Source organism: Tachyglossus aculeatus, chromosome 3 (assembly GCF_015852505.1).
Source record: "Tachyglossus aculeatus isolate mTacAcu1 chromosome 3, mTacAcu1.pri, whole genome shotgun sequence".
Lineage (NCBI taxonomy): Eukaryota > Metazoa > Chordata > Mammalia > Monotremata > Tachyglossidae > Tachyglossus > Tachyglossus aculeatus.
In genome coordinates, this window is record NC_052068.1 from 78343692 (window position 1) to 78363766 (window position 20075).

The following is a 20075-nucleotide window of genomic DNA, read 5'->3' on the forward strand; positions in this document are numbered from 1 at the left end:
TAGAACGCTCCCCGAGGGCACTCAGTATTCACTCCCCACTTCGACAACTAGATTGTCCCTGAGGGACAGGGACCATGTCTGATTCCCATCTGAGTATTCTCTCCCAGGGCTTGGTATAACATTCTACACACAGTAAGTGCTTAATAAATACTATCACTACTACAGCATTACTGCTTGGGGCATAAAGATAATTTCCATTCATTCAGTCATATTTACTGAGTACTTACTGGGTGCAAAGCACTGTACTAGGTGCTTGAGAGAGTTCAATATAACTATAAACACATTCCCTGGCCACAACAAGCTCCCATCCCGACTTCCACTCCACCATTTTTCATCTCTTCCCCAGGTCCTACCTGAGAGTAGGAATCATGATGAAATGAATTGAAATTACTCAGTAATTACCAAAGAGACTAGTTTATTACTAGGGATAAGTGACAAACCATCTTAGTGCTGGGGAAAAAACAATAGGTGTCGTAAGTCAACCCTTAAAGGAGAAAATTAGTTAAAATTGCTAACTTTTTCCAAGTAGCAGTGATAGCATTTATTGAGTGTCCATTGGATGCATTGTACTCTACTAAGCTGTTCGGAAGTACAACATAAGTCAGTGATATTCCCTACCCACAAAGAACTTACATTCTTTGGCAGTCTGACAAACACTCTAAATACATCTTCAAGTTTGAGAAAGGTATGAGAAAATTAAAGCTATGTGCCTTTTCAGTGCATACTGTAAATGTCAGAGGGTGGGGGGAAGACTAATGTAAATGACAGAAGCAGTGATGGGAATTCAGGCACTGCTTTTCACTACTCAATGTCCATGATATTCTCCTACGTGGTCTTTCTGAATGAAGCAGTGTGACTTAGTGAAAACAGCATGGGCTTGGGAGGAAGTCACAACTTCTCTGCACCTCAGTTTGTTCAACTATAAAATGGGGATTCAAAACCAGTTCACCCCCCCTACTTAGACTGTGCACCCCATGTGGGACACAGACTGTGTCCAACCTGATTAATTTGTATCTATCCTGGCACTTAGAAGACTGCTCAGCATAGTAAGCATTTAACAAATGCCATAAAAAAGAATACTCTCATAAAAATGAGAGGCACGCAACCAAAGTAAGCAACGGTCACTACTTCAAAAATGATTAAATTAGTACCCAGCATGCTTTTATGATGCACTAGGGTTAATATTCCTCATTCTAAAATGTTTCTGTAAAATGTTGGGAATTGTGTACGCATAAACACTGAGGTAAAGGTATGATATTCTCTGCTTCAGTTCTGTGACATTTGATTGTAAGCTCTTTATACTTTCCAAGGTCTGCCTACCAATGTGTAGCACTTTGAAGGCACTCAAAAAGTGTTATATGTATATACATATATATATACATATATCTATATATATACACACACATATATATATACATATATCTATATATATACACACACACATTTATATATATATATATCACTGTATATTACTTTACCTTTGCAAATATTTCAACACATCAATAGGAAACTAGGAAAATAGTCTACCCAGTGATGTATTTACCCACTTCCGGGAAACAAAACATAGATGCAAAAATTCCCTACAAGTATCACACTTTAAAGTGAAAATTACTTATTTTGCACAAGGAGTGCATTTAAAGGAGTGCACTCAGTAGACAGAGCACAGGAATGGGAATCAGAAGGATCTGGGTGCTAATCCTGACTCTGCAATTTGTCGGCTGTGTGATCTTGGGCGAGTCACTTAACTTCTCTGTGCCTCAGTTACCTCAACTGTAAAATGGGGATTAAGGCTGTGAGCCCCATGTGGGATGTGGACTGTGTCCAACCTAATTAGGTTGTACCTACCGCAGTGCTTAGTATAGTGTCTGGCACAAAGCGAGTGCTTAACAAATACCATAAAAAAGCCTGCTCACCCAAAATGGGTGATTGGTCACTCTAACAGTGGAAGATGGAAAATCTCCAAAAGGTCATTCTTCAAAGGATGAATGTTGAAGGGACAAAGCTAAGTGTACTGCTACCTTTATATCTCAGTGAAAGTTTGGGCAAAACTGCTCTTCTGTGTACACAGAGATTGCAAAATGATGGAAAGGGTCCTGAGTTAAAATGCCAGAGGCGCAGAAAAATGGTGAATTGAATGATGCCCCTTTGCAAAATACTATCAAAATTATTTCTGAGTTTTAGAATTTCAAAATAATTTCAAACTTTTAATCATTTAAATCATTTTATTAACTTTTTTGCTCTAAATGTTTCTTCATATTTTAATAAATTACATTAGGCAATCTTGTTTGGAATTCAGATATAAATCAAATAAACACCGGGAGGCAGGCATGGAATTCCTAGGGGAATTTTGCAAAACAAATTAATTGATGTGGAAAAATAAGTTTCAAGGGAATGATCAACGGGAGGCTAAAGAAGAAGCAATAACGGTGAATAGGGGAATTTTTTAAAGATACAATCTAGAGTTGCTTGGTAACGTTCATGAAAAAAGTTTGGACAATAATAGAGTTTCTTTTTCATATTTCACTTAAAGGGAAAAGTTGAGAAACATTTTCCTTAGTTCTCATGTAAATTCTAGGAATTTATAATTTGTTGAAAAGTGTGTATTAATAATTTGTTCTAACATTTCCCGCACAGAGAGACTGCATCGATAAAATAAGTTAAGGACTTCTAAGCAACGGCTAAGCAGGCTTCAAAGCTGCTTTCAGAACCCATATATTTTGCCTCCAGTGTTCCTGTCAGGTCAAAGGAGAAGAAAGGGGTGAAAATGTGCAGAAAGAGAACATCAGAACAGTCTAAAAACTTCATAGCTAAGATTTCCACTTCATCCTGCTAGTGAATGATTTTGGGTGCTACCAAATCTACAAGTATTCCAATGTGGCTCAGTGGAAAGAGCCTAGGGCTGGGAGATGGGAGACCTGGGTTCTAATCCTGGCTCCAATGCTTGCCTGCTGTGGGAACTTGGGCACTTGACTTCTCTGTGCCTCAATTTCCTCATTTGTAAATGGGGATTAAATATTGGTTCTCTTCCCCCTTAGGCTGTGAGCCCTGTGTAGGATAGGAACTGTGTCACATTGGATCATCTTGCATCTCCCCAAGCCTCTGGCATATAGCAAAGAACCAATATTTTTATTATTAAGAAGATATAGTACTTTGGTCAAAAGGTTGTTAGAGGGAATAACTTATAAAACTATTTTTTTCATTGTCTTAATAGCATTTCTTAAGCACTTACAATGTTTCAAGCACTGAACTAAGCCTGTTGTTGGGTAGGGACCGTCTCTATACGTTGCCGACTTGTACTTCCCAAGCACTTAGTACAGTGCTCTTCACACAGTAAGCGCTCAATAAATACGATTGAATGAATACAAGATAATCAGGTCAAACACAGGCCTTGTCACTCATGAAGCTCACAGTTTAGACTGCCGAAGTTCTTTGCAAACATTAAACACTGAACAAAAAAACTTGTTCAAACACTTAAACATGTAACATTACATGAGAACTCTCAAAGTTCTCACTGTTACAATAAGCCAGTTTGAATTTTTATTGTTCCTCTGACAGTTGACTGAGACTGCCTTAGAACACCGATAAGAACCACTGCAACTGTATCAAAAGGCTTAAACAGTAGAAAACCAGATCAATATTGCTCTACAGTTCTTCCACCAGCTGTGTTTCTACTCTGAGTTTTGGATGCAACACTGTAAGGGAATTAGGGAACTTTATTCCAATAATACGTGTCTATCCTGGATAGAGGTCCTTCGGCAAGTCACTTAACTTCTTCGTGCCTCAGTTATTTCATCTGTAAAATGGAGGTTGACTGTGAGCCCCATGTGGGATATGGACTATGTCCAACCTGATTAGCTAGTTTCTAATCCAGTGCTTAGAACATTGCTTGACACATAGTAAGTGCTTACCAGATAATATTTTTAAAAACCAACAAAATCTTGATGGCAGTATTGGAAGAAATGGTTGTGCATGTGTGTGGTATTCAACATGCTGTTCACACTAGAAAGCAAGCAATTTTTCCTTAACATATAACCCCCATAGTACAAGGGAATTGGCTGCATTACTTGGAGATATTTATAGTCATGCCAAACGACAAAGCCACTTTAAGTGAAGCAGCATGGCTCAGTGGAAAGAGCACGGACTTTGGAGTCAGAGGTCATGGGTTCGAATCCCACTCTGCCACATGTCTGCTGTGTGACCTTGGGCAAGACACTTAACTTCTCTGAGCCCGTGTTACCTCATCTGTAAAATGGGGATTAAGACCGTGAACACCACGTGGGACAACTTGATCACCTTGTATCCCCTCCCCCAGTGCTTGTAACAGTGCTCTGCACATAGTAAGTGCTTAACAAATGCCATTATTATTATTATTATTGACACTAATTCCCTATACAAACAACTGGTTTGACATTATTATATAACAAAAGGAGTTCACACCTTTCAAAATTATTGATTTATAATGAAACCTCGGTATAGGAGATTATCCCCAATTACACGGGAAAAACGTGTCCTTTCTCCTCTTTGAGAGCAGGTAGTCATTTCTGCTATTACTTTGTAGTTATATTCCTTGGTCTAGAGGGAAAACCATTCTCAATTCAATTCCTCATAGATGATTCCCAACTTAAACTCTGCAGCCCTATCCTTTCTCCTTCTCTGCAGTGTTGCATTTTCCAGCTTCAAAACATCTATATCTGGATTTCTTGCCAACACCTCAAACTAAACTTGTACAAAACAGAACTTATCTTCCCACCCAAACCCTGTCCTACCTGTTACTTTCCTATCATTATATGCACCACTGCTGTCCTACCTAGCTCATAGACCCAGCATTATCCTCAACTCATCTCTCTCATTCAACCTACATATTCCATGTCACCAAATCCTGATCTTCTATCTTCACAGCACTAAAATCCACCCTTTTCTTTCCAGCTAAAACTGCTACTACTGATCCAAGTAGCACTTATAGCCAGCCTTGACTATGACATTGGTCTCCTCGCTGACCTCCCTTCCTCCTGTCTCTTTACACTCCAGTCCTACTCTGTGCTCGTCTGCCTGGATCATTTTTCTAAAAAAATGTTCAGTCCACGTCTTCCTACTCCTCAATCATCATCATCAATCGTATTTATTGAGCGCTTACCAGTGGTTGTTCATCCACCTCTGCATCAAACAGAAGCTCTTTACAATCAGCCTGCCCCCACCTCAGCTTGCTGATTTCCTACCACAACTCAGCTGAACACTTTACCCAACTTATTCACTGTACCTCAATCTTGTCTATCTCGCTGTCGACCCCTTGCTCATGGCCTGCAACTCCCTCCCCATCCATACATGCCAGATCACTACTCTTTCTACCTTCAAAGCTTACTGAAGGCTTGTTTCTGCTAAGAGGCCTTCCCTAAGCCCTCTTTTGCCCTACTCCCTCTCCCTTCTACATTGTCTATGCATTTGGATTTGCACTCCTTAAGCACCTGATAGTCACCCCACACTCAGCTCCTCAGAACTTATTTAGGTATCTATGATTTATCTATTTATGTTAATGTCTGCCCCCTCCACTAGACCAAAAGCTTTGTGTGGGTAGAGAACATGTTGTATTGTATTCTCCCAAGTGCTTAGTACAGTCTGCACACAGCACTCTGCTGCCTGGATCATTTTCTACAAAAGCATTCAAGACCTGTCACCCCACTCCTCAAAAAACTTCAGTGGCTTCCCATCCACCTCTGCATCAAACAAAAATGCCTCACCATTGGCTTTAAAGCACTCAATCACCTTGCCTCTTTCTACCTCTCCTACTACAACCCAGTTCACTCCTCTAATGCTAACCTCCTTACTGTGCCTTGATCTCACCTATCTCACCACCGACCCCTCGCCCATGTCCTGCCTCTAGTCTGGAACGCCCTCCCTCCTCAATTCCAACAGAAAATTATTCTTCCCTTCTCCAAAGTCTTATGGAAGGCTCGTCTCCTCCAGTAGGCCTTCCCTGACTAAGCCTCCCCTTTCCTCTTCTTTCATTCCCTTTTGCATCGGCCTGACTTGCTCCCTTTGTTCTTCCCCCGTCCCAGCCCCACAGCACTCATATACTTATCTGTAATTTATTAATACTAATGTCTTGTCTCCCACTCTCTGGACTGTAAGCTTCTTGTGGGCTGGGAATTTGTCTGTTTATTGTTGAATTGTACTCTCCCAAGCATTTAGTCCAGTGCTTTGCACACAATAAGCACTCATTAAATACAACTGAATGAAAGAATGAATGAAAAGTACTCAATAAATACCACTGATTGACTGGGAATTAATGGATTAGGTGTTGGCTGATTCAAAGATACCATGACTGACCTTTTGTTTTGCACAAATCTCTATATGGCCCTACTCAAATTACTGCTTTCAATTAGATTCAAATACACTTCTAACAAAGTATATCCAGTCCTGCTATAGCAAGAGGGTCATGTTCTTGCAAAATCCCACATTAAGATAAACTAATGCTATAGTTGCAGAACACTTAATATTCAAACAAGCTCAAATTGTCAGACAAATATTCCTTAAGTCTTCAACATTGTTCTGACTAAAACATTTAGTGAAAGCTCATATTATCACCGAACTTAGTGTAGTTTCCCATATGAAATTATGTGAAGCACATGAATGCATTCCAAAGATCCAAAATACTAACCCAAACTATATAAATATGATTTCTATAATAGAGGTAAAATAATAAATGTGTTCCTCAACTGAAGAGCAGTGTAAGTGTGCACAAATGATAACGTAATAAAGGGCACCTATGTAAATACTCAAAAGTTTCACCTTTTAAATCACATTAAGGTCACATGATCTCCAAGAAGCCTTCCCCAACGATGTCCTCTTTTCCCTGACTCCCTCTCCCTTCTCTGTTGTCTATGCACTTTATCCGTGATCTTTAGGCATTTGATATTCACCCTATCCTCAACCCCACAGCACTTATATCTATAAATCATATATTACAGATCATTCATTTATATTCATATCTGTTTACCCCTCTAGATTGTAAGCTCAATGGGGGTAGAATAATAATAATGATGGTATTTGTCAAGCACTTACTATAATAATAACAATGGTATCTGTTCAGCACGTACTATGTGCAAAGCACTGTTCTAAGCACTGGGGAGGTTACAAGGTGATCAGGTTGTCCCACGGGGGGCTCACAGTTTTAATCCCCATTTTATAGATGAGGCACCTGAGGCACAGAGAAGTTAAGTGACTTGCCCAAAGTCACACAGCTGACAGTTGGCGGGGCCGGGATTTGAACCCATGACCTCTGACTCCAAAGCCCATGCTCCATCCACTGAGCCATGCTGCTTCTCCATGCCAAGCACTGCTCTAAGCACTGGGGTAGACACAAGGTAATCAGGTTGTCCCACATGGGGCTCACAGTCTTAATCCCAGTTTTACAGATGAGGTAACTGAGGCACAGAGTAGTTAAGTGACTTGCTCAGAATCACAGAGCGGACAAGTGGCGGAGGCAGGATTAGAACCCATGACCTCTGACTCCCAAGCCCGTGCTTTTGCCACTAAGCCACGCTGCTTCTGTAGGGTAGGGAACCTGTCTACCAAGTCTGTTGCATGTACTCTCCCAAGTGCTTAGATTGCGCTCTGCAAATAATAAGTGCTCAATGAACACCACTGATGATGATGATTCTGAAAAAAGGCACTTTTTGTTAATGCACTAGATATGTCATTATCTATGATAAATAAATCTGCTATTAACTAATACCACATTAATTTGCTCAAAATACTTCAAAGATTGGGGAGGAGAGGAAGCCAAGTTATATTGTACAGGTCTGGGCATTAACATTCAATAGAGTGCTTTTAAGAGTAGCAATAGAAAGTGGATGACTTTATTATCTTAATGTTCACCACTAGCAAAAAGCCTCTGTACCCTTTCCACTGATTGTTATTTTAATAAAATACATTCTATAAACATGCAGAAACACAAACTATTGTACTGTACTGCACGGTAAAGCTAAAAAAGTCAGCAAAGCAAAGCAGTATTGCACTTTGACTGAAGCCACCCATGTGAACACAACCACTTCTTCCTACATTAACCTATTTGCGCCAACTCATAGATCATGTTATGCCTATTACGGAAATGACCCTTGCTGGGAGAAAAATGTTCCCCGATACTTCTATCTTGTTAAGTCTAATGCATGCACTGAAAACATGAGATAGCAGAAATGACTAAACTCCCAAATCGATGCAATAAAAATGACATTTTAGGCATATTTGGATTGGGCACTAGGGAAGACAATGTATGGATACACATCAGATATCATCTGGGAGCGCTGATTCTGTCCAACTAGACATTGGAAGTTAGAAATCAGCCATTTCACAAGGCTTCAAACTGTGTCTTTCCATTTAACAACAAATGTGAAGCTCACACTACAGCACACATTTTGGAGCTACAGGTCACTTACAGGCAACTTATGACAAAAGAGAAAAACTGCAAAACGCTCCAGGGTGACTGGCACTTGTGAACCTAAAAAATATGTTCCATGATAAAAGATGTAAGGAACTTAAGAAAATGTTAATACATAAATACACAGTATGCCACAGTTTTATACATCAGTGTTTACTTCCCTTACTACCAACTTGAAGTTTATCTGCCACCTTATCTAAATATGCATCTACATCTCTGCCCCTGCTCTCTCCCCCTCCCTCCAGGCTCGCATCTCCTCCTGCCTTCAGGACATCTCCATCTGAATGTCTGCCAGCCACCTAAAACTCAACATGTCCAAGACTGAACTCCTTGTCTTCCCTCCCAAACCCTGCCCTCTCCCTGACTTTCCCATCACTGTTGACGGCACTACCATCCTTCCCGTCTCACAAGCCCGCAAACTTGGTGTCATCCTCGACTCCGCTCTCTCATTCACCCCTCACATCCAAGCCGTCACCAAAACCTGCCGGTCTCAGCTCCGCAACATTGCCAAGATCCGCCCTTTCCTCTCCATCCATACCGCTACCCTGCTCGTTCAAGCTCTCATCCTATCCCGTCTGGACTACTGCATCAGCCTCCTCTCTGATCCCCCATCCTCGTGTCTCTCCCCACTTCAATCCATACTTCATGCTGCTGCCCAGATTGTCTTTGTCCAGAAACGCTCTGGGCATGTTACTCCCCTCCTCAAAAATCTCCAGTGGCTACCAATCAATCTGCACATCAGCCAGAAACTCCTCACCCTCGGCTTCAAGGCTGTCCATCACCTTGCCCCCTCCTACCTCACCTCCCTTCTCTCCTTCTACAGCCCAGCCCGCACCCTCCGCCGCTAACCTCCTCACTGTGCCTCATTCTCACCTGTCCCGCCATCGACCCCCGGCCCACGTCATAAATGCCTGGAATGCCCTCCCTCTGCCCATCTGCCAAGCTAGCTCTCTTCCTCCCTTCAAGGCCCTACTGAGAGCTCACCTACTCCAGGAGGCCTTTCCAGACTGAGCCCCCTCCTTCCTCTCCCCCTCGTCCCCCTCTCCATTCCCCCTCATTACCTCCTTCCCTTCCCCACAGCACTTGTATATATGTATATATGTTTGTACATATTTATTACTCTATTTATTTTACTTGTACATATCTATTCTATTTATTTTATTTTGTTAATATATTTGGTTTTGTTCTCTATCATCCCCTTCTAGACTGTGAGCCCACTGTTGGGTAGGGACCGTCTCTATATGTTGCCAACTAGTACTTCCCAAGCGCTTAGTACACTGCTCTGCACACAGTAAGCACTCAATAAATACGATTGATTGATTGATTGATTGCACAAGAGCCATCTAAATATGCAAAAGAGCCACTTAATACCTGAATTTAGAAGATCCTATTTTCACAACTATTAAACAATGAGTAGCCTGGGGAGAAACAGTAGTCTAGGCTTGGTTATTTTACATGATGTTCAGATAAATTTCCTAGAAAACCCAGAATTTAAAGAGGTTTCAACTAAATTTTGAGCAATCTACATGGGAAGATTATTTTTTGGTAAAGAAGACAAGTGGCAGAGATTAGAACCCAGGTCCTAATGCCTGTCTTTCCTTCTAGACTGTAAGCTCGCTGTGGGCAGGGAATCTACCAACTCTTAAATTGTACTCTCTCATGCACTTAGAACAGTGTTCTGCACATAATAGGGGCTCAAAATATGACTGATTGATGAGGCTCACAGTCTACGTGGGAAGTATTTAATAGATGAGTTAGCTGAGGCAAAGAGAAGTTAGATGACTCATTCAAGGTCACAAGCAGGAAAAATAGACTGTGGAATAAACATTTTTAAGTAAGAAATTTAATAATTACCAAAAAATAATCTTCCCATCTACATTGCTCAAAATTTAGTTGAAAACTTTTTAAAACTGGGATAAGAAGAGAATGATATATTTTCAAAGGTGAATACTGACCACCCCAATTTTGGTGGGAAACTTTAAATCAAAAATATATGGTAAATGGTCACCTCTTCTCCCTTTATCAGCTCACTATCGGAACTTCTCACAGTTAGCACAAACAACCAAACAATGCATCAATTTGTATATTCAATTCAATTAGTGTCTTATGGGATGAAATCTACCTCCTACCCCAGCTACCTAATCCTCCTGTTTCCATCTCTATTTAGGTGGAGCAGGTGCCTCCCAATTCATTGCTGTCTTTCTGGTACCCAAAATCTGCAGACCCAGCCAGCTTCATTTTTCAAGTATAAATGTCTCTACTCCTTCTCATGCCTCCTAAACAGTTCCTAAAAGGAGAGGTGAACTCAGAGGTCTGCGTTAAGTACCAGGATCCCACTGAAGACTGCAGAGACCACAACCTTATTTTAGTTCCTCTAACTGTCTAGCTTTAAACTGACAACATCCCTGAAAATAAATCAGACCTCAAATTTATTCAGCTGAAGCTACTAGTTATCTCCAATTGGGCTGCAAGAAAGCCAGCCAGTAGGAAAACTAGAGACAACTACTCTGATTCCAGAACTTCTTGCCCAACCCAACCTAAGGACACAAATGAATTCATTTCCAGGTCCCTTCTGGACTGAACAATAGTGTGCCAAAACTGTTAATTCAGAATTGTTTAAAAAAAAAAAAGGTGCCACAAGTTGTTGAGGTTTTGTATCTTTCTCCTAATTTCTAGTTCTTTTCTTTACAGTTTTGTTGCTTGGCCTCTAAAATCACTGTAGTTCCTAAGTGGTTGCTTGCAGATTGCAAAGACCATATTTCTGCTCTCAGCAAGTCATGGACTTAATAAATCAGTATTTGCTTTACTGGGAAAATGGGAAAAAAGACTCGGGGCAGGACGAAGGACCTGGGTTCTGGTCCTGGCTCTACCACTTGTTTGCTGTGTGACCCTGGGAAAGTCACTTAACTTCTCTGTGCCTCAGTTACCTCAAGTTTCCTCATCTGTAAAATGGGGATTATGACTGTGAGCTCCATGTGGAACATGGAATATATCATCATCATCAATCTGATTACCTTGTACCTACCCCAGTGCTTAGAACAGTGCCTGGCACATAGTAAGCACTTAATTTTTTAAAAAGATGCATAGTGCTATTCATTTGCATATTTTTATTTTTAAGTGATTGGGTTTGGATTTTCTTTTTAAAGACAGCATGACCACACTTAGCAAGGAAGGGTAGTCAAGGGAAAGGAGTTGAAATGGAGAGCATTTTCTTTTTCTCTTTGAATAACTGTCAACTACTCCAAATAAAGGGATCTGCCTATTTAACAAAAACCAAAAAATAACAATATAGTTCTGGGGTAGTGTCACTGAAATGTGATATTAAAAATCATAATGTTTCGACATTCTAAAACAAATTTCATAAATTGCCTTTTACTGAAACTCTAAGGAGAAAGGGAGTTGATCAGTTCCTCCAAGTGATTTAAATTACCTGGGAACAAACTATCATGGAAAAATGATAAAAATAAAATGTGAGAAAGACACTTGTATTGCTTGTGTAACTTTATGAGTATTTACTAGCTGGCCCAACAAGTCTTTTAGAGCAGATGTTTCTGGCATGCTACGTGTATGCTGGCCAAGGAAAAAATGGAAGAAATGTGAGTACTACTGACAAAACAACACTGGTGCCCAGCAAAGAGGAATGTACTGGGAACAGAAGTCACATTATTTTCCTCATCTGCCTGGCAGCTACCCCACCACCCCACCCCAAACCTGATAACCCTGCCTAAGCCCTCATATAATGAATAACATTGATGGTATTTGTTAAGCGCTTACTATTCATTCATTCAGCTGTATTTATTGAGCGCTTACTGTGTGCAGAGCACTGTACTAAGCACTTGGGAACTACAAGTTGGCAACATATAGAGACGGTCCTTACCCAACAGTGGGATCACAGTCTAGAAGGGGGAGACAGACAAACAAGTAGACAGGTGTCATCAGAATAAAAAGAATTATAGCTATATGCACATTATTAATAAAATAGAATAGTAAATATGGACAAGTAAAATAAATGGAGTAATAAATATGTACAAATATATACAAGCGCTGTGGGGAGGGTAAGGAGGTAGGCGGGGGGGCGATGGGGAGCGGAGGAGGAGAGGGAAAAGGGGGCTCAGTCAGCGAAGGCCTCCTGGAAGAGGTGAGCTCTCAGTAAGGCTTTGAAGGGAAGAAGAGAGCTAGCTTGGCAGATGTGTGGAGGGAGGGCATTCCAGGCCAGGGGAAGGATGTGGGCCAGGGGTCAACGGTGGGACAGGCGAGAACGAGGCAAAATGAGGAGGTTAGCAGCAGAGGAGCGGAGGATGTGGGCTGGGCTGTAGAAGGAGAGAAGGGAGGTGAGGTAGGAGGGGTTGAGGTGATGGAGAGCCTTGAAGCCGAGAGAGAGGAGTTTTTACTTGATTCGTAGGTTGACAGGCAACTACTGGAGATTATTGAGGAGGGGAGCGACATGCTATGTGCCAAGCACTGTTCTAAGCACTAGGGTAGATACAAGGTAATCAGGTTGTCCTATGTGGGGCTCACAGACTTATTCCCCATTTGACAGATGAGGTAACTGAGGCACAGAGAAGTCAAGTGACTTGCCCAAAGTCACACAGCTGATAAGTGCTGGAGCCAGGATTAGAACCCACGACCTCCGAGTCCCAAGCCCGTGCTCTTTCCGCTAAGCCACACTGCTTCTATGCTCATTTCACCTCTGGGCCACTGACTGTCAACTACAACCTTAGCTGTGTACTCCTTGAGCATTTCATACTCACCCCAGCTGCACAACACTTATGTGTATATCTTTATACTCTACTACTTCCCCTGTCTATTACTTATTTTAATGTCTGCTTTTCCCTGTAGACTTGTGGGCAAGAATCACATCTACCAACTCTACTGTATCATACTTTCCCAAGAGCTTAGCACAGTGTTCTGCACACAGTAAGCACTCAATAAATACCACTGATTGACTGATCAATTGATAACTAGGGGCTGGGTACCTCCATTTTAAAGAACTGCTTGTTAACAGTGCTTATGAGATGCTGTGTCTGTCTCCCCCTTCTAGACTGTGAGCCCGTTGTTGGGTAGGGACCGTCTCTATATGTTGCCGATTTGTACTTCCCAAGCGCTTAGTACAGTGCTCTGCACATAGTAAGTGCTCAAAAAGTACGATTGAATGAATGAATGAATTACAGAGGTGTTCAGCAACCCACATAGAACTGAAAGCAACTGAGTGTTTTATATCAAGGATTATGCAAAAAAGAGATTACTGAAGTGACAAAGAGAACTGCAAAAACCTCTTACCCTGTTGATCGGGGTGTAAGTTTTTGCCTGAATGTCCTCTAGAGTAGTCCAACTCTGCTCCTTGTTTTATGGTATTTCTTAAGCACTTACTATGCATCAAGTACTGTTTTACGCGCTGGAGTAGATACAAGTTAATCAGGCTGGACACAGCCTCTCTCCTACCTTGGGCAAACAGTCTAAGTAGGAGGGAGAACAGGTAATGAAGCCCCATTTTACAGTTGAGGAACCTGAGGTTCAAAGAAGTTGAGTGACTTGCCCTAAAATCACCCAGCAGGCAGGTGGAGGTTCTGGGATTAGAACCTAGGGCCTCGCCCTCCCAGGACCGTGCTCTTTCCACTAGGTCATGCTGCTTCTACTGCAGAATTTCCTTGGGTATTTGTAATGTCCACTGCCACCAACAATGTTCCTTTCAAACTCATCACTGACAAGTACATGAGGGGTCCCCAAACAGGGAACAAAATGATGGGTACAAAAATCCCCCAGCAGAATTGCTGAGAGGGTATGGTAAAGCATGCTTCCAGCTACTTCCAGCAAAGCTTTCCAATTGTACTGTCCAACTAACTGCTGTCACTCACCCTGGGGAACTGAGCCCTCAAGGAATGGAGAAGCTGAACTTATGGCTTGAAAACGGTATGCTGTGGGAGACTGGCTCTGTTAATCAAGTCAGGTAAGTTACATAGGATCAATCAATTAACAGCATTTATTATTAAGCGCTTACTATGTGCAAAGCACTGTTTAAGCACTGGGAAGGTTACAAGGTGATCAGGTTGTCCCGTGGGGGGCTCACAGTCTTAATCCCCATTTTACAGATGAGGTAACTGAAGCACAGAGAAGTTAAGTGACTTGCCCAAAGTCACACAGCTGACAATTGGCAGAGCCTGGATTTGAACCCATGACCTATGACTCCAAAGCCCATGCTCTTTCCACTGAGCCACGCTGCTTCTCTAATTAATGGTATGTATTCAGAGCTTACTGTGTGAAGGGCACTGTAATAAGTCCTTGGGAGAGGACAATACATCAGTCGACAAACATATCCCTTGCCCACAAGGAGCTTACAATCTAGAGGGGAATACAGGCATTTAAAAAATGAATAAACAACAGATATGTACATGAAGGCTGTGGGGCTGAGGGTGGAGTGAATATCAAGTCCTTAAACGGACTTTAACGTACAGATCCAAGTGCACAGACAATGTAAAAGGGAGAGGGAATCAGGGAAAAGAGGGCTTAGTTGGGGAAGACCCCTCTGAGGAGATGTGATCTTAGTAAGGCTTTGACAATGTAGAGAGGAGTGACCTGTCATATATGGAGGGGGAGGGAGTTCCAAAAACAGAGGATGTGGGCAAGGGGTCGGTGGTGAGATAAAAGAGATTGAGGTTCAGTGGTCGGGTAGAAGCAGCATAATTCTTAGAATCCCAAGTCTTTCTACGTCAGGGATCGGCAAACAAGCTACATTTGCCTCTTCTTGGAACCAAATATGGCTTTTGAGCTTCCTACCTCTCTCAAATCCAGTCCTTAATTCACTCTGCTACATGGATCATTTAAAAAAAATTCAGTCCAGGCCTCCCTACTCCTCAAGAACCCTCTGTGGTTGCCCACCCACATCCACACCAAAAAGAAGCTCCTTACCACCGGCTTTAAAGTACTCAACCAACTCCCCCATCTCCTAACTGATTTCCTACTAATGCTCCTCTAGTGCCATTCATTCAATCGTATTTACTGAGCGCTTACTGTGTGCAGAGCACTGTACTAAGCGCTTGGGAAGTACAAGTTGGCAACATATAGAGACGGCCCCTACCCAACAGCGGGCTCACAGTCTAGAAGGGAGAGACAGACAACAAAACAAAACATATTAACAGAATAAAATAAATAGCATATGTAAATATGTACAAGTAAAATAAATAGAGTAATAAATTTGTACAAACATATATACAGGTGCTGTGGGGAGGGGAAGGAGGGAGGGTGGGGGGATGGGGAGGGGGAGAGGAAGGAAGGGGCTCAGTCTGGGCAGGCCTCCTGGAGGAGGTGAGCTCTCAGTAGGGCTTTGAAGGGAAGAAGAATGTAGCCTACTCACTGTACCTCGATCTTGTCTATCCCGCCTCTGACCCCTTGCTTACGTCCTCACTTGGCCTGGATCTCCCTCCCCCTTCATATCAGACAGTTCACCACTCTCCCCACCATCAAAATCCTCCAAGAAGCCTTCCCTAACTGAGCTCATTTCCCTTAACCACCTTCCCCTCACCACTGACTATGCACTTGCCTGTATATCCCTTAATGATAATAATAATAATAACGATGCTATTTGTTAAGCACTGTTCTAAGCACTATGGTAGATACAAGGTAATCAGGTTGTCCCACGTGGGGCTCAAAGTCTTAATCCCCATTTTACAGATGAGGTAACTGAAACACAGAGAAGTTAAGTGACATGCCCAAGGTCACACAGCAGACAAGGGGCAGAGGCAGTGTTAGAACCCAGGTACTCTGGCCCCCAGACCCATGTTAGGTCACACTGCTTCAAGAACTAAGCACTTGATATCCTTGAAGGGCAATCTTTTTCAATCAGTGGTATTATTAAGCACTGTGTGCAGAATGCTGCACCAAGTTTTTGGGAAAGTTGAATATAACAAAGTTGGAAGATGTGATTCCTGCCCACAATGAATCAATCGATCATATTTACTGACCACAATGTGTGCAGAGCACTGTACTACATTCTTGGGAGAGTACAATACAACGGAGCTGGTAGACACGTTCCCTGCCCACAAGGAGCTTACAGTCTAGAGGGGGAGACACGTTAATATAAACAAGGAGCTGACAGTTTACAATCCTTCTGCTCAAGGTACTGTTTGTCCGGTCAATATAAAAGTATAAAAATTCTTGTTAGACTATCAGCCCATTTGGAGAGTGGAAGAAGAGGTGGCTCATATGAAGCAGCATGGCTTTTGGAGAAAGCATGGGCTTGGAAATCAGAGGACCTGGGTTCTAATCCTGGCTCTGCTAGTTGCTTGCTGTGTGACTTTGGGCAAAGCACTTCACTTCTCTGTGCCTCAGTTTCCTGAACTGTAAAATGGAGATACAAAATTTTTTCTCTCTCCTACTTAGACTGTGAGCCCCATGTGGGACAGGGACTATGACTAACCCAATTAACCTGCATTTACCCCAGCACTTAAAACAGTGCTTGACACATAGTAAGCACTTAAACACCTAAAACAAAAGCAAAACAAAACAAGGTAGTATAAATTTGAAACACTTTGGTAATCCCAACAGTGTCACAAAAGAAACAAGTATCTTACGAAAGCTCATTATGGGTTAATTGTGTTGTACTGTACTCCCCCAGGGGCTTAGTACAGTCCTCTACACATAGTAAGTGCTCAATAAATACCACTGATTGACTGAATGATTATGGTTGATGTTCATTTAAATAATCAATTATCAGACCTCCTGCTTCTCTTTCTTTTCCCTCCAAACACCCTTCTTTTGGATATCTCATGACTTTTTAGTACCTCTGATAAAGAGCAGACATGGAAAAGGAACTATTAATATAATTAATAAGTTAATAATTAATTATTCAAATTAAAATTATTAATAGTACCTGGAAAGATTTGAAGGGGGGGACTAAAGTGAAGTTTTTGGATAACTAAACATTTGTACTTAACTTATCCATATCCTCATTCATAGGGTTAACTGGAAGTTGACTGTATCAACACTTAAATAATGAAATGGGTGGATCTAAGAGAAAAGTACGTAAGAATCATAGGAATTACAACGTTGTTACCGTTAGGCACAAAAATCAACCAACGGTTGTCTTATGTATTTAGTGATTCCAAAATTTGCGGGATTTTTTTTCCCTTGGAAAATCCAAAATTAAATAAATTATAAAACACAGACCTACTTTCCATAGCACCTCTCATCTGAGGACTTCCGAGCACTTTAAAAATGTTACTTCAGGACAGTTCAAATGAAGACAGGATCTCTAGCACACAGCAGCAGTTAAGAAAGCAAACAAGAAAAACAAGCATCAAGTACTCTAACATTACTTCTGTCACTTTATAAAGAAGGCACAAAACCTTATTTACAGTTCTGTGCTTTCATTCCTCACCTTGATAAAGGTACAATACAGATGAAAACAAACCTTGAAATGTTAAAGAGATGTTAAACAGTCTATGAAAATTCAAAATCCTCCTTTTACTCTACCTGGTTGGGGGGGATGGGACAGGGATAGAGATGAATTGAAAGGATGTTGGTACATATAGAACAATGAAGGCATCTGATGAGTATAATCAGCTGTCTTTCTTTGCATTTGCTTAGTGGACATACATTTTTTAAAAGTTTCTAAGGTCACGGTTACAAACTGAGTTCTATTAACAAAGCAATCAGGAAAACACTTTCTGAGAAAGAATAGGGATAGTGGCACATATGTGCATATCTGCAATTTATTCATTTATATTAACATCTACTTCCACCTCTAAACCGTGAGCTTGTTGTGGGCAGGGAATGTGTCTGTTTATTGTTGTATTGTACTCTCCCAAGCACTTAGTACAGTGCTTTGCACACAGTAGTGCTCCATAAAAAGACTGAATGAATGACAGGAGAAAAGAGAGTACAGGTGCTGCTCTCTCTGAGCACCTGAGAAGATGCACTATGTCATAAAGTCCCAGTTTTAACTGGGACTTCAGGCTGATAACCCAGTATATACCACTGGAAAGATGGACAGAAAAATCACATAGCTTTATCAGCCTTGGAGCAATACTACTAGATTCCAAAGCAGACATGCTGGCATAGGCAGCACTAATAATCTTACTTAACATTTTATGGAATTAGGAAATTCTGAATCTGAAATACAAATGGATGCCAATGAACTTGCATGCATGCAAATTGTTTTAAAACTATGAATACCCAGCAAGGCAAAAGACTTAGGAAGGACAACTTCTCCCAAGAGTCTCATGCTTGGTCAGTAACAAAAGCAACAGTGCATATAAATGTGCCTTCAACCCTAATTACTGGGCTTCACAGCACTTATGGTTAAATTCCAGAGCTTAAAGAGAAAGGTTTCACTGTAAGTGGCTATAAAAAGTAACAGATCTGATTCAAGAATTGATTTCAGATTCACAAAAATGATTTCTTCTAATAATCAGGAGGCATTCTTTAGTTATGAACCAAATTTGGCATTATCATTTGTCATTCTTCTGTCTAGACTGCAAGCTCCTCGTGGGCAGGGAACACAAGAGAAGCAACATGGCTCAGTGGAAAGAGCACGGGCTTGGGAGCCAGAGGTCATGGGCTCTAATCCCAGCTCTGTCAATTATCAGCTGTATGACTTTGGGCAAGTCACTTCACTTCTCTGGGCCCTAGTTACCTCATCTGTAAAATGGGGATTAAAACTGTGAGCCCCACGTGGGGCAACCTGATCACCTTGTATCCCCCCCGCCCCCCAGCACTTAGAAGTGCTTCGTACACAGTAAGCGCTTAACAAATGCCATTATTAATTAAACACATCTACCAATTCTGCTGTTTTCTACTCCCCCAAGTGCTTAGTTCAGTACTCTGCACACAGTTAAGTGCTCAATAAATACTACTGATTGTCTAATTAGCCCTTAACTGCTATATTTAGGAAACAAGCTTTTTGTTTATGGGGAGAGTATTAAAGCTATGCTATCTCTGAAAGATTTCAAGGGCTTGCTTTCTTAACTAATCTTGCCATCATCTTGCTCTTCATTTTTCTTTATTTTTTTTTTATCATACTGAAAGATAACATGGGAAAGTTAATTTTCAAGATGAAGGCAAGACAACCAAACCAAAGAAACTAAACCTACTGGTAGCAGGGTAGTGCACTTTGCTTTCTGGTTTCCTGATGATCTATGACAGGAAAAAAAATTTCCACAAAGTATTTCATATTTACTTAGGCAGAGGAGTGGTTGGTTTATTGGAAGCTCATTTAAATGTGGAATTATAAAAATTGATAGCAGACACTGGACCCTAGTGCATGCAGACATGACAGATTCACTTGCAAGGTATGTGAATATTACACGTGTGTGTGTGTGTGTGTGTGTGTGTGTGTGTGTGTGTGTGTGTGTGTGTCCCCATGTCCGTAGTGGTAAATGTTTATTCATTTTAAGCCTTGGCTTTGTATACAATCAGTATTATCACCTACATAATCCCACAATTTTCTTATTCATTCATTCATTCAATCGTATTTATTGAGCACTAACCGTGTGCAGAGCACTGTACTAAGCGCTTGGGAAGTACAAGTCGGCAACATTTAGAGACGGTCCCTACCCAACAACGGGCTCACATACCAAAGTAAACCACTGACCACTCCAGAAATTAAACCTAATACTCTGAAATAACCATCAACACTTGTGAATTC

At 41.4% G+C, this 20075-nt stretch overlaps 1 protein-coding gene across 3 annotated transcripts in view; it reads right to left on the bottom strand.

The window, feature by feature from the left end:
• ZNF532 (zinc finger protein 532) overlaps nucleotides 1-20075 on the bottom strand; it is a 133496-nt gene that overhangs the window by 15555 nt on the left and 97866 nt on the right. The window lies entirely within an intron of this gene.